At 34.4% G+C, this 26,809-nt stretch overlaps 1 pseudogene; it reads left to right on the forward strand.

Annotated features, from left to right (window-relative positions):
- The first annotated feature begins 470 nt into the window (after positions 1 to 470).
- On the forward strand, positions 471 to 12,910 carry LOC142174561 (developmentally-regulated G-protein 2-like; annotated as a pseudogene).
- The last annotated feature ends 13,899 nt before the right edge of the window (positions 12,911 to 26,809 follow it).

Here is a 26,809-nt window from a genome sequence, read left to right on the forward strand (position 1 = left end):
ATAGCCAACGTAGAAAGGGTACGCATAGAAAGCGCAATACCCGGGGCGGTGTATTTGTACCACATCGCGCTTTGCTGGAATTAGATCGATATGGGTAGGAATTTTGAAATTTGCCCTAAGCTCAGCGAGATCGGCCTCTTTTATCAATGACTCCGAGATCTCAAGGTCGTCCTCAGGCACCTACGAAAAGTCGGATCTAACTTTTTCACTACGAGGGATTATCTCTTCCACCGTAAGAAAATTCTCGTCTTCAATAACAACAGAAACACTATCGTCATGAGGAGGCATACATACCGCCAAGGGAATAGGGTCAGTTACCATGCAAGAACTAGAAGATATGTTAACCATTTTTCTTTTTTTAGAGAGGATATTGTAAGTGCAAAAGGGTTGTAAGCAGTTGGTATCACCGGAATCAAAGAAAGCAGATACACGATAGTGTAGCAAAGAGGGGCAAGAACTCTATATGAAGAATGGAGAAGATGGTACAGAGATTCGATATTTAGAGTGCAAAACATAAAAGAATGGTTTCATATCCCTATTTATAAGGGTTCAAGCATCAGGATCGAGAAATCAAACCGTCATTATCCAATGCAGGTATCGAAATGGCAGAGGCACAGGAAACGATGCAAGGCATCGGAAAAATGCGTAATAATAACGTATGATGTCATGATGTCACTATGAATCAATGTGACCCCAAAGGTTGCAGCTCACGAAAGGTTACGTTGTCACCTCGTCTGAAATGCCACTACTTGACTTACTCGTCCAAACTTTCCAACCACGACAAACAGGGTCCGGTCATCAAGGCCATCCGGTGTCGGCCTCAATAAGTGGAGAGACTAACTTTATAGGCCAAAATTTGCCCTAAGAAAGTTTAGCATAAACTGATATTAAGGTAACAATCGATCGAGGTTGACCAAGAAGCAGTGAGATTCGTGGTCGGGCTGTCAACAACGATTGAGGTCGAGCACCAAGGACAGAATAATAACGACTAGCTTTTGTAAAAGGATAGCAAAGAGAATATTCTATTGAATATTCTTCGCACTTGTACTATTAGGTTTGTTAGGGATATGTCTCACATAAATAGAAAAAGAGACAATAATGTAAGACATGTGATATTCACTTGATAAAAACACTTTTTGAGAAGAAGATTCTCTCTCTAGCAAAGATACAAACTTTACCTTTTCATCAAGATTCTTGCTCACATTATTCTATATTTTTCCATCAGATCCGAGAATAGTTCAAACATTATAGGATTTGTCTGTCATTTATCATTGTCAGGAGGAATAATCATCTATCTCATTCATTATTGGATGAATCATTCTCCTTGTTTACATAAATGCCATTTATTGATATTTATTGCTTGATATTCCTCTATTATTGTTCATATTTTTTGGAATATTAAATGTGCATTACTTTCAATTTCCAACTGACTTTATGTTACGTTATCCATGATGTCAAGTTCTAAATCTAGAGATATTATAATTTACTAAGTTTAATCCCTCATTACACAAAATTTAATAGTTTAACCAGAAGTTTATATTTTTTGGTCAAACAGCAGTCATCAGAGTTTACTATATTCTCCTCATTCAGGAATACACCGATATCTGGGGTTAAATTATCTCTCGTAGATTCTATGCTCCTAATTTTATTTCATTTTATTTTTGTATGAATTTTCACTTATTGCTTTAGCTTGTAATTTTCTTATAGGTGATTTAAGTTTATTATTCTTGTTGTTACAGTGTCAATGCACGGTGTGTTGCATTCTAAAAATAACTCCTAAATTAAACAATCACCAGTTCTGTTTAATTATCAAAATTCAAGTTGTGAAATGATTTATGTTTTCCCTAGCTGGATAATGAAAGCTTCAACTCGATTTCTCATGGTTTTAATAAGAGGTGGAGCTGTTATTAAACTGTATTTGTAAAATAATTGTGGAAAATATAAATAACATAAACAGAAATGAAAAATAGAAACAGAATTTTAATCCGAGCCCACTGAATTCACAGTATTTCCTTAAGAAATTCAATCCCTTCCTAGTACCCAAGGTTGTGGATTATTTCCTTCCAGGATAGAACGAATTACACACTGGTGTAGTGGTACTTCAAACCCCAGTATTTCAGTGAACACAAAGTTCGGTAGCAAATCACACTTACTGTTACTTTGTTTGATGTTAAAACTATGCAGAAGGAGGAGAAACTCAGAAAATCATATGAAAATTCTGAGCAGAACAGACTTGTATTTATAGCCAAAGTTGGGCTGAAATCTAAAGAGGTGCAACTCTTCAGAATGGTTGTTTATGCAAAACAGCCACATCATAAATGTCATAACATAAATGTCTATTTACTCAACAATAAAGAGGGAAAATTGAATAGGGTAGTTTAATTTTCAGTTACACAACTGAAAAATGGATTGGATTTAATATTAATATTCTGTTATTAAAATGAATATTTAATAATATTTTTGTTAATATTTTATTATTAACAAATAAAAAATTAATCAATCAATCGATCATTTGACCGAATCCGAATTTGAATTCGAATCTGAAGCCGAAACCGAGCCAAGCGAGCGACAACGACAACGGCGCGAGGCTTGCCTTTTTCTCAACTCTTTAAGAGCTAGAAGAAGTGTAATTGCTTATATACCCATAAAAACCTCTTTCTCTTCCAATATGGGACAATGTCCCTTTTCCAAGGGGGGAAAACTTAAAATTTAACTTAAAAATTTCATTTTCCTCCATTTCTCATTCACCCTATTTTAAGCATATCATATACTTAAAAGCCCAACAATCCCCCACATGAATGGGGAGTGGCTATATCACAGAAATATGCATGAAAACTATGTGATTCGCAAGTAAGGATAAATTGCATTAGGATAAGTAGGTTTCCCTTTGAACTTTTCATAGTGAACTTATGTCGGATATACTCGGTCAATCAGTAGATTTGATATCTTTGAATCGTCAAACTTTGGTGTATACCTAGACAACCATAAGTCACACAACCAACCCTTAACCATCTTTGGTTCTCATTGTTGTGTTCGCTTCAGGCATGAACATCCATGAACACTGCCTGGTTTCATAAGTGCGTAGAGAACTGACCTTAAAAGTTCTCCTTGAAGTGGCTAACACTTCACACTTACATAAGTGATTTCTAAACGTGTCATCCCATAGATACACTATTTGATACACCTCATATCAAATTTAGAAATCATTAAAAAGTCTTAATACTTTATCCTTGGTACTTGAACATTGTCTTATCATGAGAATGGACCAAAAGTTTTGTTGACAATGTTGAACCGTCATTAATGACTTTGTTTGATCTCCTTGAACCTAGATCTTGGGATCTCTAGTCTTCTAGGTAGAGTTACCGCCACAATGACTTGTTCTCGGCCATAGCCCCATTCCCCTTGATGATTTCTCAACTACCTCTCTAGTTAGGCCTTTTGTAAGTGGATCCGACACATTATCACTTGACTTTACATAGTCAATCGTGATAATTCCTCTAGAGAGTAATTGCCTAACGGTTTTATGTCTTCGTTGTATATGACGAGATTTACCGTTATACATAACGCTCCCAGCCCTTCCATTTGCCGCTTGACTATCGCAATGTATGCATATTGGTGCCAACATTTTGAGCCAAAATGGAATATCTTCCAAGAAATTCCGGAGCCATTCAGCTTCTTCACCGGCTTTATCCAAGGCTATAAACTAGCCTCCATTATAGAGCGGGCAATACAAGTTTGTTTGGACGACTTCCAAAATACCACTCCTCCACTAATAGTGAAAACATATCCACTTGTGGACTTGGAATCAGTTGATCTAGTGATTTAATTTGCATCATAGTATCCCTCAATGACCGCAGGATATTTACTATAGTGCAAAGCAAAGTCCTGGGTATGTACTAAATACGCCAAAACTCGTTTCATGGCCATCCAATGAGATTGACCTGGATTGCTCGTATATCGACTCAATTTACTTATAGCACAAGCTATATCTGGCCATGTACAATTCATGATGTACATTAAGCAACCCAACACACGAGCATAATCCAATTGTGATATGCTTTGGCTTTTGTTCTTTGCTAATGCAAGATTCACGTCAATTGGAGTCTTTGCAACTTTAAAGCCCAAGTGCTTGAATTTTTCAAGTACTTTCTTAATATAACGAGATTGTGACAATTCCATACCTTGAGAAGTCTTATCGATCTTAATTCCCAGAATTAAATCAGCAACTCCCAAGTCTTTCATATCAAACTTGTCAGTTAGCATGCGATTAGTCGCATTTATATTGGCAATGTCATTACTCATTATCAGCATATCATCCACATATAAGCAAACAATGACTATGTGATTTGGAACATTTTTAATGTACACTCATTTATCACATTCATTTATTTTAAAACCATTTGACAACATTGTTTGATCAAATTTCGCATGCCATTGTTTGGGTGCTTGTTTTAGTCCGTAAAGGGACTTAACAAGTCGACATACCTTCTTTTATTTACCTAGAATCACAAACCCTTTAGGTTGTTCCATGTAGATTTCTTACTCCAACTCTCCATTTAAGAAGGCCGTCTTAACATTCATTTGATGAATTTTCAATACCATAAACTGCAGCTAACGCTACTAACGTTCGTATGGACGTAATTCTTGTAACTGGAGATTATGTATCGAAATAGTCAAGACCTTCTCGTTGTCTAAACCCTTTGACCACAAGTCTTTCCTTAAATTTATCAATAGTGCCATCATCTTTCATTTCCTCTTAAAGATCCATTTAGAACCCAATGGTTTATTTCCAGGAGGAAGATCAACCAATTCTCATGTATGGTTGTTTAGTATGGATTCTATTTCACTATTGACTGGCTCTTTCCAAAACAGTGATTCCAAAGAAGACATAGCTTCTTTAAGTGTTTGAGGCTCATTTTCCAATAAGAAAGTCACAAAATTTGGTCCAAATGAAGTAGACATTCTTTGACGTTTACTACGTCTTGGATCCTCCTAATTAAGTGTACTTTCTTTTGTTTCTTCCCGAGGTCGTTTAGATCCTTCACCAATCGACTCACATTCCCTTTTATGCGGATATATATTTTCAAAGAACTCAGCATTATCTGATTCTATAACTGTATTATTATGAATGTCGAGATTTTCTGATTTATGAACCAGAAATCGATATGCTTTACTATTAGTTACATATCCTATGAAAACACAATCAACGATTTTCGGTCCTATTTTTATCCTTTTGGGTTTAGGAACTTGCACTTTTGCCAAAAACCCCCACACTTTAAAATAATTCAAGTTGGGATTCCTTCCTTTTCATTTTTCATATGGAATGGATTGTGTTTTGCTATGGGGTACTCGATTTAATATTTGATTAGCCGTAAGAATGGCTTCCCCCCACAAGTTCTGTGACAAACCAGAACTTATCAACAATGAGTTCATCATCTCCTTTAATGTACGATTCTTTCTTTCCTCAATTCCATTGGATTGGGGCGTGTATGGGGACGTTGTTTGATGAATAATTCCATATTCTAAACATATTTGTTCAAAAGGAGATTCAGATTCACCACCCCTATCATTTCTTATCATTTTGATTTTCTTGTTAAGTTGCGTTTCAACTTCATTTTTGTATTTCTTGAATGGGATTATTGCTTCATATTTACTATTATGTAAGTAAACATAGCAATATCGAGTACTATCGTCAATAAAAGTTATGAAATATTTCTTTCCACCGCGAGATGGTATTGACTTCATATCGCAAATATCTGTGTGAATTAAGTCTAAAGGATCTGAATTCCTTTCAACTGACTTATAAGGATGTTTAATATACTTAGATTCCACACATATTTGACATTTTGATTCGTCACATTCAAATTTAGGCAATACTTCCAAATTAATTATTTTCCGCAAGGTTTTATAATTAACATGACCCAAACATATATGCCATAATTCATTTGACTTAAGTAAGTAAGACGAAGCTGAAATTTTATTATTATTTTCAATAGCCATTACATTCATCTTGAAAAGGCCCTCAGTAAGGTAACCTTTTCCTACAAACATTTCGTTCTTGCTTATTACAACCTTATCGGAAACAAAAACAAATTTAAAACCATTCTTAACAAGAAGTCCAGCAAAGACTAAATTCTTCCTAATCTCAGGAACATGAAGGACGTTGTTCAAAGTTACCACTTTGCCAGAAGTCATTTTGAGAAATATCTTCCCACATCCTTCAATCTTGGCCTTTGCAGCATTTCCCATAAAAAGCGTCTCATCGGGTCCAACAGGAGCATAAGTAGCAAGAGCTTCTCTAACAGCACAAACATGGTGAGTGGCTTTAAAATCAATCCACCACTCTTTAGGATTGCCCACCAAGTTGCATTCGGAAATCATGGCACAGAAGTCATCAACATCATCATGCTTTTCAACCATGTTTGCTTGACCCTTCTTCTTGTCTTTCTTCGGAGCACGACACTCCATAGATTTGTGTCTGGCTTTTCCAGAGTTGTAGCAATTTCCACTAAATCGCTTCTTGCTTGGGTTGTATTTCGGTCCAGAAGCCTTCTTCCTCTTTTTGTTCTCTTCAACAATATTTGATCCCATTATTGTTGAGTTTCCATGGCCTTTCTTGTCAGCAGCTTTATTGTCATCTTCGATTCTCAACCAAACAATGAGATCTTCAAGGGACGTCGTGTTTCAAATAATTTTTGAAGTCCTTCCACAACAGAGACAACTTCTCATTCATCGCTGCTACTTGGAATGCTTCATTGATGACAAGACCTTCAATAAAAATTTTATTAGTAAATATAATAAAATTAATACTACCAACACTAGTATTAATTCTACTTATACCTTCAGCAAGGAGATCGTGAATAATCACTTGCAATTCTTGGACTTGGATAATAACAGACTTGTTATCTACCATTTTGTAGTCCAAAAATTTTGCAGCAACAAAATTCTTCAACCCGACATCTTCAGTTTTGTATTTCTTTTCAAGCGCAATCCACCGTTCTCTTGACATTTCCACGCCACTATAGACGTTATACAAAGCATCCTCCAGCCCGCTTAGAATATAATTCTTGCACAAAAAAACTGACTGCTTCCACGCCTCAATCACGAGAAAGCGTTCAGTCTCTGGAGTTTCATAGGACAGCACATGAACATCTTCCTTGATGAACTTCTGGAGGCTTAGAGTAGTAAAGTAGAAGAACATCTTTTGCTGCCAGTGCTTGAAAGCAATCCGAAAAAAATTTTGGGATTCTCCGCCGGTGCCAATGCTGCCGGTGTTGTTCGGCTTATTGAGGCATTGGCAGTTACCATCGGAACAGTTTGATTTTCGTTGTCATTCGTCATTTCAGTAAAAGAATGACACAAACGTTAAAATCACGTAGATTTTAATCTCCAATAGAGTACAAAACCACAAAGGTTTTACTCTCCAAAAATAGTGAGTATAATATAAATAGAGAAAATATATTAAATTCCTTAAGTTTGTTATTAAACTATATTTGTAAAATAATTCTGAAAATTATAAATTAACATAAACAGAAATGAAAAACAGAAACAGAAATTTAATCCGAGCCCACTGAATTCACTGTGTTTTCTTAAGAAATTTAATCCCCTCCTAGTACCCAAGATTGTGGATTATTTCCTCCCAGGATAGAACGAATTACACACTGGTGTAGTGGTACTTCAAACCCCAGTGTTTCAGTGAACACAAAATTCGGTAGCAAATCACACTTACTGTTGCTTTGTTTGATGTTAAAACTATGCAGAAGGAGGAGAAACTCAGAAAATCATATGGAAATTCTGAGCAGAACAGACTTGTAATTATAGCCAAAGTTGGGCTGAAATCTAAAGAGGTGCAACTCTTCAGAATGGTTGTTTATGCAAAACAGCCACATCATAAATGTCATAACATAAATGTCTATTTACTCAACAATAAAGAGGGAAAATAAAGAGGAAAAATTGAAGAGGGTAGTTTAATTTTCAGTTACACAACTGAAAAATGGATTGGATTTAATATTAATATTCTGTTATTAAAACGAATATTTAATAACATTTCTATTAATATTTTATTATTAAGAAATAAATTTGGTCCAAAAAATTAATCAATCAATTGTTCGGAATCGGAATTGGAAGCCGAAGTCGAGCGGCGGCGACGACGACGACGACGACAGCGCGAGGCTTGCCTTCTTCTCAACTCTTTAAGAGAGCTAGAAGAAGAGCAATTGCTTATATACCCATAAAAACCCTCTTCATCTTCCAATATGGGACAATGTCCCTTTGCCGGGGGAGGGGGGGACTTAAAATTTCACTTAAAAATTTCATTTCCCTCCATTTCCCATTCACACTATTTTAAGCATATCATATACTTAAAATCCCAACCGGAGCTAGGATTTCAAGCTTATGGGTTTGACATTTAATCGTTTTAAGTTATTGGGTTCTAAATTAACAATTTATATATATAATAGATTTTAAAGATAAATACAAGGTTCGAGTTAAAGTTACTGGGTTTAGTCGAACCCGCTTCCGGCACTCTAGCTCCACCCCTGATTCTGATGATTTTTACAAGTTAATTTGCATTGTTTTTTGTTTCTCATGTGATATAGAGGATTACTTAGGCTCAGTGGTTGAAAAGTTGTTTGAAAATGTTTCTTTCTAAGAATATTCTGTCTGGAAAGTCTCTTTCTTTTTTAGCTCCATGCATGCATTCATTGGCAGTATATTCCCCTCAGATTTGACTACTTCGAACTCTGGATTTAACTTACATTATCAAATGTTTGCAGATGTACTTCAAGAGAAAAAGAGAGTCAATTACTCAAATGGTCACTCAACTATCTCAAATTATTTCTTAAAGTTAGTTTTCTTTTGTTTGTAACAATAAAGTCATTGAACTATACCTATTGCACTCAGAAGGTCACTCAACTAGATTTTCCAAATTTTGGATTGTCAAATACTTATTTTACCCTCCAAATTATAAATATTTATCTTCTTCTTTATTTTTTTAACTTTTTAATATTATGGTTTTTTCTTTTTAATTTATATTATGGACTTACCTATAAAATAAATTAATATTATTTATAAATTAAAAAAATAAAAAATATTTAAGCATCTATAATGCTGGAATAACAAACTAATGAGCATAGTAAAAAAATTAATTAGAATAATTTGTTCGCAATAATAATTTTAGTATTAACAACAAAAATTCAAAAATTTATTTACACAATTCAGAATGACAGAAATAAAGGTTGTAAAATATATATTTCATGCACGTAATATAAAAATAACTATTTAAATAAAAGTATTTTTATAATATACATTATATATTCTTGAAAATTATGCTCAATTATATTATATAAATTTCATGCACGTAGGGCTGCTTATCGGGCGGATTGGGCGATTATTTACTCTTAACGGTTTGGCTTATCGGTTATCAGCTTTTAATGTATTAATCCGCTAGCCACCCGATAAAATATCGGGCGGATTGGTATCATTTTAGCTCTTATCGGGCGGTTTATCAACCTAATTCAATTTATATTACGTGCATTAATCTATATTGCGTGCATTACATCCCAAAGTAGATTACATTAACGCCTATTGTTAACGCCTAACATATGCCCACTATTAACGCCTAGAGTATAAATTCTGTAATGATAAAATTCCTGTCTTAGAGACACAGATGGATTCTAATTTAATCTTAGAAAACGCAATACATGAAAGACAAGTTGTAGTAGCCTCATAATGCTTACTTCAGAAGTTAGCACTAAAATACATTTCTATTGTTGTGTATTTTAACACAAAATCCAGTTAGACTTAATAGGAAATAAGCAAATACACCCGAAGTCATACCGAAGTATAGGGATTCTGAATTTCACCAGTTGTGATGGTTAGTTCATAGCTCTAGACTTTAATCTAGGACCATCAAAGAGACTGAATTTCAGTTGTGAGCATAATTTTCAAGAATATATAATGTATATTATAAAAATACCTTTGTTTAAATAATTATTTTTATATTACGTGCATGAGATATATATATTTTACAACCTTTATTTTCTTTCATTCTGAATTGTGTAATTAAATTTTTGAATTTTTGTTGTTAATACTAAAATTATTATTACTAACAAATTATTCTAATTAATTTTTTTACTATGCTCATTATTTTTTTATTCCAGCATTATATATGCTTAAATACTTTTTATTTTGTTAATTTATAAATAATATTTATTTATTCTATAGGTAAGTCCATAATATAAATTAAAAAGGGAAAATTATAATATTAAAAAGTTTTAAAAAAATAAAAAGAAGATAAATGTTTATAATTTAGAGGGTAAAATAGGTATTTGGCAATCCAAAATTTGGAAAATCTAGTTGAGCGACCTTCTGAGTGCAATAAGCATAGTTCAGTGACTTTGTTGTTACAAATGAAAGTAAAATGACTTTAGGAGATAATTTGGGATAGTTGAGTGACCATTTGAGTAATCGGGAAATTTCTTTCAACAGCATTTTGCAACTGACACATATTGATGAGAAGCCCTGCTATCAAATTCTTCATGATTAGAAGATACACAGTGCTGAGGTATCTTGCCCGGTTAGCCTAATAAGTTTTCAAACAGTGTGGGAACTTGTATTTTCTCACAAACAAAAGTGCTGATTCTACTAACATTTTATGGATTCCTGTTTGAAAATTTACATCTGCCTTTTCCTCTTTTGTATGTGCAAAAACTCTTTAACCTCTACATTGGTTGTTGCTCACCTTGTTAGGTCTTATTTCGTGAAGATGCTACAGTGGATGACCTTATTGATGTTATCGAAGGAAATCGTAAATACATGAAGTGTATATATGTCTACAACAAGATAGATGTTGTAGGTATTGATGATGTGGACTGATTAGCCCGACAGCCAAATTACATTGTCATCAGCTGCAACTTGAAGGTATTTCATATTTCATAATGTGTAATAGTTATTTGAGTAATTAAAAAAATAACATCTATGGTCTATGGATATAGCAAGTTTGTTGATGGAGTAGAAAGCTTGTTGATCTAGTCTTATTTGTTAGCAAGGTGCTAGATTTGAAATTTACTACTTTTTCTGCATCTGCGGACTGATATTTATTGGTTCTGAAACGAAGAACATATTTGAACATTATGGATGTGGATTTTTTGGGCTTGTCCAATAAATACATTACATGAAGTTGCAGATTTGTGCTCTCTGGGAAAACCCAGAGAAGTCCTTTCTTTTTGTGTGATTCTAGATGACTTCCAAGGCCTTGCTTTATTAACAAGTCTTATCTCTCTTGCAGCTTGTCCTTCTCCAGATAGCAAGAGCCTTACTTTTCCAGGATCACAGAGATCCTTCCAAGTTGGGTTTCTTCATTTTGAATATGTTCTCTGGGGGGGTCAGTAATTTTACTTTATTTTCCTTTGCATTTTGTTTGAATATATAAACGGAAATTTGAGACTGGTGGATGTGAATCCCTAGATACATTGAATGCACTGTTGCTTGAGTTGGAACTACTCAAACTATCCTTGCTTGCTGACATGCTTTTCAGAGCGCTTCTCATCCATTGCCTTGTCTATATAAATGATCTTGAAACAGCTGAATCTGGACAGACTACTAGCTAAACTGTGGGAAGAGATGGGTCTTTGCATAGCTTATACGAAGCCTCAAGGCCAGCAACCAGATTTCAAAGAGCCTGTGGTTCTTTCTGCTGTATGTCTTATGTCACTTCTGGTCTTTTGGTTGGGGCAGTTTGTTATGTTAAAGAAAGTTCTTTGAACAGATTCCCTCGGCCCCCTTCTTTCTTGTCTCCCTACTTTATTATGAGTTTTTATGATTTCAGGATAGAGGTTGCTGTACTGTAGAAGATTTCTGTAATCACATACATAGGAGCCTTGTTAAGGATGGGGCACAAGTGCACGGCACTGACCTCAGCATTGTGGCCTCAGTCATCTGCTTCAGGATGAAGATGTGGTTCAGATTTCAAGAAAAAAGTAGCTCGGTTATAGGCTTTCAACGTATACTAACTATTAAGTACTATATTAATATCAGCCGTGCCACTTCTTGCTTCATAGCAGTTGTTTCCTAAACTTCACATATCTTGATTTTCAGACACAACAATTTTACATTTCTTAGGGCAGCATGTTTGCTATTTTCTTTTCTTGTATAATTCACTTTGTGCCTTGAATATTCTGTCAATATATCAGCAAGCAACCAAGTTTCTTTTCCTGCTAAAATTAGGAACTTGTCAGAAAGTATATGCAAAACTTGTAGTGGGATTTCTTGAACTTTTTAGCTTACCTTGAGTGTCATCTCACTGTGTGCTCTATGAGACACGCTTGATGCCTATGAGCTATGACATTCAATACATTTTGTTTGTGTTGTGCGGAAGAAGGAAGAAGGAGGTAAAGGCCGGTTCAAAATTGCATTCCAATTAGTTTACTCAGACAGTGAAGCTTTTATATATGTATGTGCTAATTATTGAGGCGTCAAATATTTTTGTTTTTTTGGTAAATTGCAGGAAAGTAATGAGCTATAGCTAGAGGTTACGTTGTTTCTTCATCTGTATGGTGTGACGTTACTCATTGAAGAGTGTAGATACTTTTCACCCTTGTATTCTTTACTTGATTATGATATTACCCTTTGCAGTGTATAAAAATTTGGGACTTATGCCTTCCATCCGAAGACAGATCTTGAGGGCATTGTATATCCAAGTCTTGTCATAATGTCATCCGCAGGCAGTTTCAATGCCACACTCTCCATGAGAAGAAAGATATCTTGATTGGCAACCCAGGAGTCCATATGTATTTCAGTATTTGTAAACATCAAACTGAGGTCCCTTTTCTCTAACTAAATGCAGGTGTGCTGCTAAGAGTTTCCATCTGTTATTGGAACTTTAGATGTCAGCTTCCAACTAGCAACATGTTTTTGCCACAACTGATATGGTTTCAAATTGTAGATGCCTGACGGAATTTTCATCCCAAAAAAGTTTCTTCTCATTTTTTCCTGGGTTAGTGTGGAAACAAATACTATCATATTAAGCTTTAAGGAGTACGATTCTCATGATTTATGTTGCCATTTTATATATTTGGGCTTTAGAAGTGGACCGCTGGAAAAAGCAGCAAGTCCAGATAAATAGGACGCTCCTATTTAACTTATACCCACTTTTTAAAAAAGTTTTAATTTGTACCCACTTTTTAAACAATTTCAGGCCTTTTTCTCCTTCTCCTTCTCCTCCTCAAGATTTTCCCGTCAACTGCCACTCACCTCCAAGCTTTCAATAGAAAAAGACATTTTGTGAACAGAGCAAGAAACATGCAGATTCTTTCATTATTTTCTGCTCTAGCTGCATGTTAAACTGCTGATGCATAGTTTTTGCACTTCGTCTCCTTTGTTTCTAGTTAGGTGGATGCATGTTTTGCCTAGGCAATGAATTAGCACAAGATACTCATAAATTTATATCACAGTACACATGTTTTTATTTTCAATTACAAAATAATTGAGCTGAAATTCAGCAAATATAAACAAAAACTTCAATTCCTAGAATGCTGAAGTTTAGCAAATACTAAACAAACTTCAGCTCCTAGAATGCTAAAGTTCAGCAATTACAAAACAAAAACTTAAGCCAAAACATGATGTAGTTTTATTGAATTGAAGTTTACCATTGTACTATGAACTGAAGTTTGCGTTTACCTTTGCTACTTCAGACCCGTATGTCTGAAGTTACCCGAAAAATGGGTACGCTTGCAATTTTTTTGCAAAGCGGTTAAAAGTTGACCCAAAAACCGAGTATAGATGCAAATCCCCCTTGTTACATGTTGTATCATATCGTGTTGTTATTTTAAATATGAGATCGCTCTCTTCCAATGAAGGGCACACTTTCTTTTTTTCTTTGTAGTCTTTGTATGAATACTGAATTTAATTAGATATAAAAGCCTTGTCGACACCCCAGTAATCATGACCGAAAACGGCGAATACTAGATATTGTGTGTATCGACCCATCCAGCTCTGTAGCTAATGCGCTCAGTATTCTGCTAGGCCTATAGATCTTAATTTTAATGAGACTCCTTGCAAGTGTTGTATCTATCTACATTGGCTTCATTTAAAATATTAAGGCCTTGCTTGAAAATATATAAGAACTCTTGGATGGAAAACAGATGTAGCTTCAAGTCCTCTCGAATTGATAGTCAATCCTATAGACATTACTTCGGTTCTTTTAAATCTTTTTAAAATGGTAGCACACCTCGAATTTTAAGGGAAAAAAAATCCTAAAGAATATTAGGAAAGAGACATATGCGGTTGGATTAGTATAAGTGAAGTTGAAATGAAAAGAATAATGGACTCAACCTCTTACAAAGGAGAGATTCACTACTAGAAATCCGAAAAAAAGCGACCACAAAAAGCGACCAACTTATTGGCCAAAAAGAGATCAAATAGCGACCAAAATGGGCTGGTCGATATTAAGTTGGTCCCTTTTGTGATGACCCAAAATGTCATCTTTAAATTAAATAATTATCTCGGTGTTTTAAGAACTTGAAAAGAGCTATCAATAATTTCTCAACTTGCGTGCGCAGTCCGTATAATTTCTGGAAGGTTTTTGTATGAAGAATAGATTAAATTATGAATTAGAACTTTAAAACTCAACTGAGTTGACTTCGGTCAATATTTTGAGCAAACGAACCCGGATCCAAGATTTGACGGTCCTAGGAGGTCCGTAGGAAAATATGGGACTTGGGCGTATACCCGGAATCGAATTCCGAGGTCTCAGACCCGAGAAATGAATTTTTGAGTAAAATTGTTTTCTAAAAATATTTAACGAAAATGGAAATGAAATTTGATTAGAAAGTGATGGTATCGGGCCCGTATTTTGGATCCGGTGTCCGGTAGAGGTTTTATATATGGTTTAAGCACTTTCTGTAAAGTTTGGTTGAAAACGGACGTCGTTTGACGTGTTTCGGACTCAAAATGGAAAATTTGATGTTTTATGAAATTTGAAAGAATTCTTGGATTTTAAAGCTTAATTCGTGGTATATGATGTTAGTTTGGCGATTTGATCGCACGGTTAAGTTTGTAGGATGTTGTTGAGTTAGTACATGTGTTTGGTTAGGAGCCCCGAGGGCTCGGGAGTGTTTCGGATGTGTCTCGGATTGATTTCGGAATTGGGAAACTAGCAGAAAATTTGCAGAAATAGTACCCCGTGAACAGTACCAATGAACAGTACCCAGTGTACAGTACCCCGTGAACAGTATCGTCGAGGTTAGGCTAGGCACTTACCAGCACATGGGGTCGGTTGTGCTGATACTACACTCTACACTCTTTTGTGCAGATCCCAGTGTTGTAGACTTCGAACCGCAGTGAGATTGTTGTTTTCTTGTTCATCACGCGATCCGAGGTAGTCCTGCAGGCGTCCGCAGGCCTTGGCGCGTCTCCTTCTATCTACTATTCTTGTTTCTTTCATGTATTTCCAGAGACAGTATTGTATTTATTTCTTTCAGACCTTTATTTGTAGTACTCTTAGACAGTCTGTGAAGTTGTGACACCAGTCTTGGGTAGATTTGTTATGGTTTGGTATTAGCAGTATTATTAAATCTCTACAATGCAGTCTTCCGCTTATTCAATTCTGTTGTTATCTAATTGTTGGCTCTTAACCGTTATCGGATTAAAAATGGAAATAAGGTAGATAGTTCAGTTGGTTGGCTTGCGTAGCTTTTACTAGTAGGCGCCATCACGACTCCCGAGGGTGGGAAATTCGGGTCGTGACAAGTTGGTATCAGAGCTCTAGGTTACATAGGTCTCACAATTCACAGACAAACTTAGTAGAGTCTGAGGGATCGGTACAGAGACTTTTGTATTTATCCCCTAGAGGCTACAGAGTTAGGAAAAGTTTCACTCCCATTCTTCTCTGTCGTGCAATTTTGTTCTCTCATTGCTAAATTGAAACCTCTACTCTTGTCCTTTCACAAATGGCGAGGTCACGTGCCGCTTTTTCAGCCAAACAATGTCACAGACCGGTGATAGATCAATTACGTCTTCGGAGACTTTGCGGAGGCTGGATAGGTCTCACCAAGCTCTTCGCTACCACTTTCAGCGGTGCATCTTTTGAGGACCCGCGGGATTTTCTTGACCGCTGCTATGAAGTATTGCAGAACGTGAAGATAGTCGAAAGCGATGGGGTTGATTTTGCTGTGTTGGAGATGACAAGTAGAGGTAGTGGAAAGATAATGTATTTACTAGACCAGTTGTGGTTCCACCGGAAGATGTAGACGTATCAAAAGACCACCTAATGAATCATGTTGGGGTTCAACGTACCTTGACGTCTGGTTGATTTATTTGAGTTGTGAAGGTCAAATATTGTAGATTATCGGATGTTGTGACATATGGCTTCGTGCCAAGTGAGGGGAGTCCACTATCTATGATCAAATTGCAGGGTCGTGTGTTATACCGATTTTGGCCTGAGATGTATTTATGTGGTATTGAAAGGTTTTCCAAAACTTGTATATGATCAAGAGCTGAGATTTGAATGGGATGATGATGAGACTTGAGATATTCCCGCGTCCTTAATAATTCTACATTTCAGTATCAACGGGGTCATGAAAACATATTCAGTATACTCGTAGTGTTTAAGTTAATCACAACACTCGCGTGGGGTAGTCATATTTTAATGTACCAGTGGCATGAAATTTCTTGCAATGGTTATTTAAGTTATCCGGTACAGACCTAGTATGAGCAGCCAAACTGCGGATGGGTTGTTATGAAAATGGAGATACTAGGAACATCTTGAAAAATTATCCTATACTTGGAAGAGGCATATTTCATCAAAGCACTCAGGCTACGTGCCCCATTGCAGTTACTACTCCACTTACATGACCAACCATAGGTAGGGGTCAGGATATTAGAGGTGGAGGTGAGACTCCTAGAGGTGGAGACCCAGTCCGTTGATATGTTTTCCTTGGTATGGCTGAGGTTGCTACACCAGACGGTATCATTATAAGTACGGTCTCGAATTATTATAAACTCAAAATTTCCTTAACTTGATTCGGTTTTGAGTATCGAGGAAAGTTCTCCTATTGTGCTCCACTTATGAGTGAGCTTCATAATTCTTAAACCTACATATGTGAATACTTCTGCTAGGAGATTATATGGAGATAGCCATGTCTATCATTATGTGTTGGTCATTAAAAATAGTTGTGAGGCTAAAAGTGACTTTTGTGAATTAATTCGATGAGTTTGATTTAATTTCTAAATAATTGATTTCCATTGTAAATTATATGCCCTACCGGTAAGAGGGATCATTGTATGTTGTGATTTTGTTTAACCGAAATTATTTGAAAGAAGGAAGAAAGGAAATGGAAAATTTTAGTTGGCACAATGTGCAAAATACTTGTGATTCAGAGTTGAGGATGAGATCCTCACATTTTTATATGATATGAAATATTTAAATCGGGCTACAAGCTGCGGTGGATGTTATATAAGGACGAGGTCCTGGTGGTGAAAATTTTATGTGTTTAAATTCTCCTTTTGTGAAATTAAAATTTGTGCTGTAGCACTTGTAGGGAGTCATGCCTATTAGGCTTATTTGAAAATTCTTGTATGAATATTTCTGTGTATAATTTGCCAAAATTGTATTGTAACTATTGAGTTTTAGCCTACAAGGTGAGAGCCCATGTGGTGTTAAATTGTGATTCGTTACTTCGGGTAAGTAATTATAAGATCCCCATGCCTTGTTGTTAGTAATTTGGAGGTTTGAAACAAAATTTTGTTAACATGAGGTTAATTGGAGATATTGTAATCTATTATGAACAACCATTAAGACCAGAGATGTGGTATGGTCATACATATGGTGCGTTTTATGTCAAGATATCATTGTGATAATGTCGTGCTTGTAATGCGGAGATTAGTGTTATTGATATATACTTTGTGTTGCGTTGTTGGGTTGTGGACATATTGTTAGGAGTTGTTTTGGTGTTACTCTGACAGGTGGATAGGCCCAATTACAGGGAAAACTCTGCCGAAATTTCTGAAAAATTTGGGAGTTAGAAAGATTTGGGATATTGAGATGTGCAAAAAAAGAGATAAGTTACATTATGTGTTTGAAGAGGGACTCTACTTCTCATTTAAGGACGAATGACCCTAAGTGGGGGAGAATGTAATACCCCGTATTTGATGGGTGCGTAGGCACGAGTTGCTATAGCCAGTCGGAACTAATATCGTATGTTGACGTAAAAATCGGACCTTTCTAGAAATGATTGGAGTGTAAGAAATTTGGTCTTGAAGTTAACGAATATGGATAAAGGAAATGATCTCAATTGAAATGGTGTTGTCGGACTTATGTCGAATGCGATAATGTGGGATCAACCGCGAATAATTGTGTAAAAGTAAAATCATCAATTTGGTAACTTGAGAATAATTCTTAATACGTTCGAGGACGAACGTTTGTTTTAGAGGTGGAGAATGTGATGACCCAAAATGTCATCTTTAAATTAAATAATTATCTCGGTGTTTTAAGAACTTGAAATGAGCTATCAATAATTTCTCAACTTGCGTGCGCAGTCCGTATAATTTCTGGAAGGTTTTTGTATGAAAAGTGGATTAAATTATGAATTAGAGCTTTAAAACTCAACTGAGTTGACTTCGATCAATATTTTGAGCAAACGAACCCGGATTTAAGATTCGATGGTCATAAGAGGTCCGTGGGAAAATATGGGACTTGGGCGTATGCCCGGAATCGAATTCCGAGGTCTCAGGCCCGAGAAATGAATTTTTGAGTAAAATTGTTTTCTGAAAATATTTAAGGAAAATGGAAATGAAATTTGAGTAGAAAGTGGTGGTATCGGGCCCGTATTTTGGTTCCGGTGTTCAGTACAGGTTTTATATATGGTTTAAGCACTTTCTGTAAAGTTTGGTTGAAAACGGACGTCGTTTGACGTGTTTCGGACTCAAAATGGAAAATTTGATGTTTTAAGAAATTTGAAAGAATTCTTGGATTTTAAAGCTTAATTCATGGTATATGATGTTAGTTTGGCGATTTTATCGCACGGTTAAGTTTGTAGGATATTGTTGAGTTAGTACATGTGTTTGGTTAGGAGCCCCGAGGGCTCGGGAGTGTTTCGGAGTAATTTCGGACTTGGGAAACTAGCAGAAAATTTGCAGAAATAGTACCCCGCAAACAGTACCAATAAACAGTACCCAGTTTACAGTACCCCGTGAACAGTATCCCGTGAACAATAAAAACGCATGAATAGTGCCCCCGAAAATTCTGGGCAGTTAAAGGACGAACAACACGTTTTTTGTTTTTCATTTTTTTGAGTTTCAAACTCGGATTTTGGGCGATTTTGAGGTGTTCTTCACGATTTCAACTCAAGTAAGTGTCCTATACTCGAAAGTGTTTATATTACATAAATTCATGGTTATTTTCATCGTTTAATTCAGATTTAAATGGAAGAAATCAAGATTTTTGCAAAATCTTCCAAAAATGAAAATTTTAGAGTTGGAGGTCGAGTTGTATCGGAATTTGATAAAATTTATATGGGTGAACTCGTGGTTGAATGGATTATCGGATTTTGTAAGTTTCGTCAGAATTTGAGACGTGGGCCCCACGAGCGATTTTGAGTTAAATTTCGGATTTTGTTGGAAAATTAGTATTTTCATATGGAATTAATTCGTACGATTTATATTGAGTATATTGAATTATTATGACTAGATTTGAAGCTTCGAACGAATTCGTGAGGCAAAGGCTTGTTGGAATTTTGAATTGGTTGCAAAGCGAGGTAAATGTTTGGTCTAACCTTAGTTTGAGGGATTAGGAGTTGTGTCTTAATTGCTACATGTTAATTGTAGAGTACGACGTACAGGCATGGTGACGAGTATCTAAACGTTGGTGTCAAGCATGTCCGTGAGTCTTGTGCCAGGATATTTGTTTGATATCATTGTTGCCTTGCCAGGATGTTTGTTTTGATAGTATTGTTCCCTTGCCGGGATGTTGTTGAAATATTATTGTTCCCTTGATGGAAAGTTGTTATATTGCCCTTGTTCCCTTGCCGGGATTCCTTGTGATTATTGTTGGCTTGTAACTGGGAGCGGGTGGTACGCCTACCACAAGATATAATGAAATGGGAGCGGGTGGTACGCCTACCACAAGATATAATGAAATGGGAGCGGGTGGTACGCCTACCACAAGATATAATGAAATGGGAGCGGGTGGTACGCCTACCACAAGATATAATGAAATGGGAGCGGGTGGTACGCCTACCACGAGATACATGAAATGGGAGAGGGTGGCACTCCTGCCACGAGATACATGAAATGGGATCGGGTTGCACGCCTGCAATAAAATGTGAAAAGAAAGTGAAATATGCTTTTGTTTCCCTTATTCTCGTTAGTGATTGGATTTTGATTCCTTTATAATTCTCTTGATATTCTATTTTTACTTTTTTTTATATATGTTCAATACTCTAAATTTCAACAATTGTTACATTTTTTTTTTAACTCAATTTATTTCTCAACTAAATTTTCCTTAAACCGTTTGAGGTTGTACTTTACAAAAAAAAGGAATTTCTACTATGTTTTGATTTATTGATTTCTCGTATTAAAGGTGAAGGATTCATTCGATATTGTACTTTAATTGAAAAGGGTATCTTCTTTATCAAATGATTTCTAAAAATAACTTCATATTTTCTTGTTGATTTCCTAATTGGGTTGGAGGTTGTACTCTACTTTATGTTAAGTGAATGAGGCGTCACAAGGTGACATTTACTCGAAAGAATTATATTCGAAAGATGCATATTTGAAAGATATTTTATTTAAAGGAAATATATTCGATATATATTCATTAAAAAGCATATTATCTTGGAGATTATTACTTGAAGGATTTATAGGCGAAAGATTTATATTTGAAGGACTTGATGAATTGATTGCACTTATATCTATTATTTGTTGAGAAACATTTATGGTGTTCTTGTGGTCTGCTATTTACATCACTGGTTGGTCATTGTTGTCATCATTGTTATCTGCTTCCTATTATTTTTGTATGCTATATTGCACATGTTTATTTGGTAGTCTGGTCCTAGCCTCGTCACTACTTCGTCGAGGTTAGGCTAGGCACTTACCAGCACATGAGGTCGGTTGTGCTGATACTACACTCTGCACTCTTTTGTGCAGATCCCAGTGTTGTAGACTTCGGACCGCAGTGAGATTGCTGTTTTCTTGTTCATCAGGTGATCCGAGGTAGTCCTGCAGGCGTCCGCAGGCCTTGGCGCGTCTCCTTCTATCTACTATTCCTGTTTCTTTCATGTATTTCCAGAGACAGTATTGTATTTATTTCTTTCAGACCTTTATTTGTAGTACTCCTAGACAGTCTGTGAAGTTGTGACACCAGTCTTGGGTAGATTTGTTATGGTTTGGTATTAGCAGTATTATTAAATCTCTACAATGCAGTCTTCCGCTTATTCAATTCTGTTGTTATCTAATTGTTGGCTCTTAACCATTATCGGATTAAAAATGGAAATAAGGTAGATAGTTCAGTTGGTTGGCTTGCGTAGCTTTCACTAGTAGGCGCCATCACGACTCCCGAGGGTGGGAAATTCGGGTCGTGACATTGTCACTAATGAGAAGAACAATTAAAGGCACACTCTACCGGGTACCGTGTCTTAGTTATTCTTGGTGGAAGTTCCATTGCATGTCTAATAAAGTCATCAATCCCTTCTACAAAATCCTCCCGCAATCTAAAATTCCAGTACATAAACCAAAATTTTAATTGATATAAATTGATATAAGTCAAGACGTTTTAATTTATTGTTAATATATATACATGCATATGAGTAGGTTATAAGTCGATGAATCAATTTACAAGTGTATCAATACCTAAAAGAACCCGTCCCTGTGTTCCGAGCGCTTCATGTTCTTATATATATATATATATATATAGACACACACGCACGCTTCGTTGTATACTATATTATACTATATATATCGAATATACCTTGATATATAATACACTATACTATATATATAGTATAGTGTATTATATAATACACTATACTATACACTTAGTATATATAATACACTTAGTATATATATACTATACTATACTATGCACTAAGTATTAGTGCATTAGCTAATATTATATCGAATATAGCTTATATATGTATATATATATACATATATATACATATATTAATTGATATAAGTTGAGACGTTTTAATTCATTGTTAATATATATATATATATATATATATATATATATATATATATATATATATATATATATGCATATGAGTGGGTTATAAGTCGATAAATCAATTTACAAGTGTATCAATACCTAAAAGAACCCGTCCTTGTGTTCCGAGCGCTTCACGTTCTATATATATATATATATATATATATATATATATATATATATATATATATATATATATATATATATATATATATATATATAGAGAGAGAGAGAGAGAGAGAGAGAGAGAGAGAGAGAGAGAGAATATACTATATTATACTATATATATCGAATATACCTTGATATATAATAAACTATACTATATATATATTATAGTGTAATATATAATACACTTAGTATATATACTATTATACTATACTATGCACTAAGTATTAGTGCGTTAGCTAATATTATATCGAATATAGCTTAGCTATATATATATATATATATATGCATATGAGTGGGTTATAAGTCGATAAATCAATTTACAAGTGTATCAATACCTAAAAGAACCCGTCCTTGTGTTCCGAGCGCTTCATATTCTTACATATATATATATATATATATATATATATATATATATATATATATATATATATATATATATATATATATAGAGAGAGAGAGAGAGAGAGAGAGCTTATATACTATACTATATTATACTATATATATCGAATATACCTTGATGTATAATAAACTATACTATATATATAGTATAGTGTATTATATAATACACTTAGTATATATATACTATACTATACTATGCACTAAGTATTAGTGCATTAGCTAATAGTGCATTAGCTAATATTATATTGAATATAGCTTATATATATATATATATATATATATATATATATGCATATGAGTGGGTTATAAGTCGATAAATCAATTTACAAGTGTATCAATACCTAAAAGAACCCGTCCCTGTGTTCCGAGCGCTTCATGTTCTTATATATATATATATATACACTATATACTATATTATATTATACTATATATATCGAATATACCTTGATATATAATACACTATACTATATATATAGTATAGTGTATTATATAATACACTATACTATACACTTAGTATATATAATACACTTAGTATATATATATACTATACTATACTATGCACTAAGTATTAGTGCATTATCTAATATTATATCGAATATAGCTTATATATGTATATATATATATATATATACATATATTAATTGATATAAGTTGAGACGTTTTAATTCATTGTTAATATATATATATATATATATATATATATATATATATATATATATATATATATATATATATATATATATATATATATATATGCATATGAGTGGGTTATAAGTCGATAAATCAATTTACAAGTATATCAATACCTAAAAGAACCCGTCCTTGTGTTCCGAGCGCTTCACGTTCTATATATATATATATATATATAGAGAGAGAGAGAGAGAGAGAGAGAGAGAGAGCTTATATACTATATACTATATTATACTATATATATCGAATATACCTTGATATATAATAAACTATACTATATATATATTATAGTGTAATATATAATACACTTAGTATATATACTATTATACTATACTATGCACTAAGTATTAGTGCGTTAGCTAATATTATATCGAATATAGCTTATATATATATATATATATATATGCATATGAGTGGGTTATAAGTCGATAAATCAATTTACAAGTGTATCAATACCTAAAAGAACCCGTCCTTGTGTTCCGAGCGCTTCATATTCTTACATATATATATATATATATATATATATAGAGAGAGAGAGAGAGAGAGAGAGAGAGCGCTTATATACTATACTATATTATACTATATATATCGAATATACCTTGATGTATAATAAACTATACTATATATATAGTATAGTGTATTATATAATACACTTAGTATATATAATATACTTAGTATATATATATACTATACTATACTATGCACTAAGTATTAGTGCATTAGCTAATATTATATTGAATATAGCTTATATATATATATATATATATATATATATATATATATATATATATATATTAATTGATATAAGTTGAGACGTTTTAATTCATTGTTAATATATATATATATATATATATATATATATATATATATATATATATATATATATATATGCATATGAGTGGGTTATAAGTCGATAAATCAATTTACAAGTGTATCAATACCTAAAAGAACCCGTCCCTGTGTTCCGAGCGCTTCATGTTCTTATATATATATATATATATATAGACACACACGCACGCTTCGTTGTACTGCTTAACTGCATATATAGCATGTTAGAGTATATTTTAGTCTATTCATCCTTTGAATATATATAATGACAATATTTGTAAAGAAGACTTATACAATCTGAAAAAATTGATCAGATTTACTTCTTTATTGAATTTTCTATCCCCTGGATCCATAAATGGACCCCGGAAATGGGTTATACGGAAGAACAAATCCCTTGTTTATATAGGGTATTCTACAACAATTTTTGAGACAAATTGATGAAAACTGATCCCAAAACAAAGACGTTATACGGCCAAGAATTATTAGATTCTATAAAAACACAAATTCATTTATATGTGACAGCCCCTCAAAAAAGGATAGTAGAAGAAAGCACTGTTAAACATATTGCTCGGAGAATATCAATCCAAGATGGAGATAAAATGGATTTGATAAATCAATACTTAGAAGGATTGAAAAGAAATCTGCTCCAATCACTAGATCAGTGTGAAAAATCAGACACTTCAATGAGAAGTGAGACGAGTGGTGATGACCTCGTAGAAGATACTCAACCTATACAGCCAGAAATGATATTATCTGACAGAGAAATCGACAAGGTGGAAGAATTCCGGGTAGTTCCATAACTCTACTCATAAAAGTATCTTTATACCATCTAAACTCACTAAGGGTCTTACATCTAAGTCCATTAAGTAAAGTTCAGACGGTCTGATGGTTTGAGGTAAATCTACCGTTGAAATGCTCTAAAATTGTAAGGATAAGAGTATAAACTGCATCTTCTCTACCCACTACTAGAGCCATACCTATGTTATCAACACCTTCGTCGGTTGCCGTAGCATTTATAACGAACGCCTTTTCCTCTACAGATAAATGATTATCCCACCAGCCACGAAGTTGGCCAGTAAAACCTACAATAATCATTTTGCAAATAGTTCTATCTGTATTTTTAACACTTTTACAGATAGTCGAATACATGAGCATTCTGTGTACGAGAATGGTTAATTGTCTATCAGTTAGACCATCAAGATTCCATTCATAAATTTCGGAACCCTTTTAACCCTCTTATCTTTGGAATCAGGCTTATCGCTAGCAATAGTGTGTAAAGAAGCCGCACGATTGCGAGCTGGACCGTAAACTGGTTCAATAGGGGAAATATGTTGCATAGCAGGTAGAAGTCTGTGATTAGAAAAAGAATGTCTATTATAAATAGTAGACTTATCATCAAATTGAATACAAATCCTACCATCCGGATTTTGAGTGACATGCGAAAATTCAGTATTTGACAAGTCGTTAGTAATCTGACTTGGGGATATAACAGAATTTAAAGTCTTTAATGTCACAGCTGGCTAGACGTAGCCACTAAGGCAAAGCCAATAAGAGTAGTACCAGAACCGACTGTACCACCATCTTGGAACCAAATCAAAAAACTATATTACAATTTCTTTATATTTTGAAAGAGTCTTGATTCTTCATGGTTAATATGCAAGAGAAATTAGTGCTTCAACATAGATATGAATCCGTTTAGCCGGACATGGTCACGGCTAGGGAGAGATACTAAAAATACTTAATAGAAGAATAAATATGTACCTTGTAGGCCGAGAAGCAAGGCCCTGAAGATGAACTTCAAAACTTTTATTAATTCTTGAACTCGATTTACAAACTAAGCTATGAACTAAGTGTTTACAAAGGGGGTTGGTTGAGAGAGAGAGAGAGAGGAGAGAGAAAGTAGAGAGAGAGGGGGGTTCCGGCCTTCTTCTTCTTCAAATGAAGAAGCATTCTTAAATAACAAAAAAAAAGAATCTTGAATAGTAAAATGGGTCCCACATCTGGGTCCCTACACAGTATTTTTACTGTAGATGAACAGTGTTTCTACTGTTGATGAACAGTGTATCTACTGTTTAAGTGGGTCCTGGCGGCTGATAAGCTGTCAAGTCTTCTTTTTGTCCATATTTTGCATCTGTTGGAGGAATTCTTCCACCTTGTCGATTTCTCTGTCAGATAATATCATTTCTGGCTGTATAGGTTGAGTATCTTCTACGAGGTCATCACCACTCGTCTCACTTCTCATTGAAGTGTCTGATTTTTCACACTGATCTAGTGATTGGAGCAGATTTCTTTTCAATCCTTCTAAGTATTGATTTATCAAATCCATTTTATCTCCATCTTAGTATTGATTTATCAAATCCATTTTATCTCCATCTTGGATTGATATTCTCCGAGCAATATGTTTAACAGTGCTTTCTTCTACTATCTTTTTTTGAGGGGCTGTCACATATAAATGAATTTGTGTTTTTATAGAATCTAATAATTCTTGGCCGTATAACGTCTTTGATACCATTTATCACCAGGATC

Source organism: Nicotiana tabacum, chromosome 20 (genome assembly GCF_000715075.1).
Source record: "Nicotiana tabacum cultivar K326 chromosome 20, ASM71507v2, whole genome shotgun sequence".
NCBI lineage: Eukaryota > Viridiplantae > Streptophyta > Magnoliopsida > Solanales > Solanaceae > Nicotiana > Nicotiana tabacum.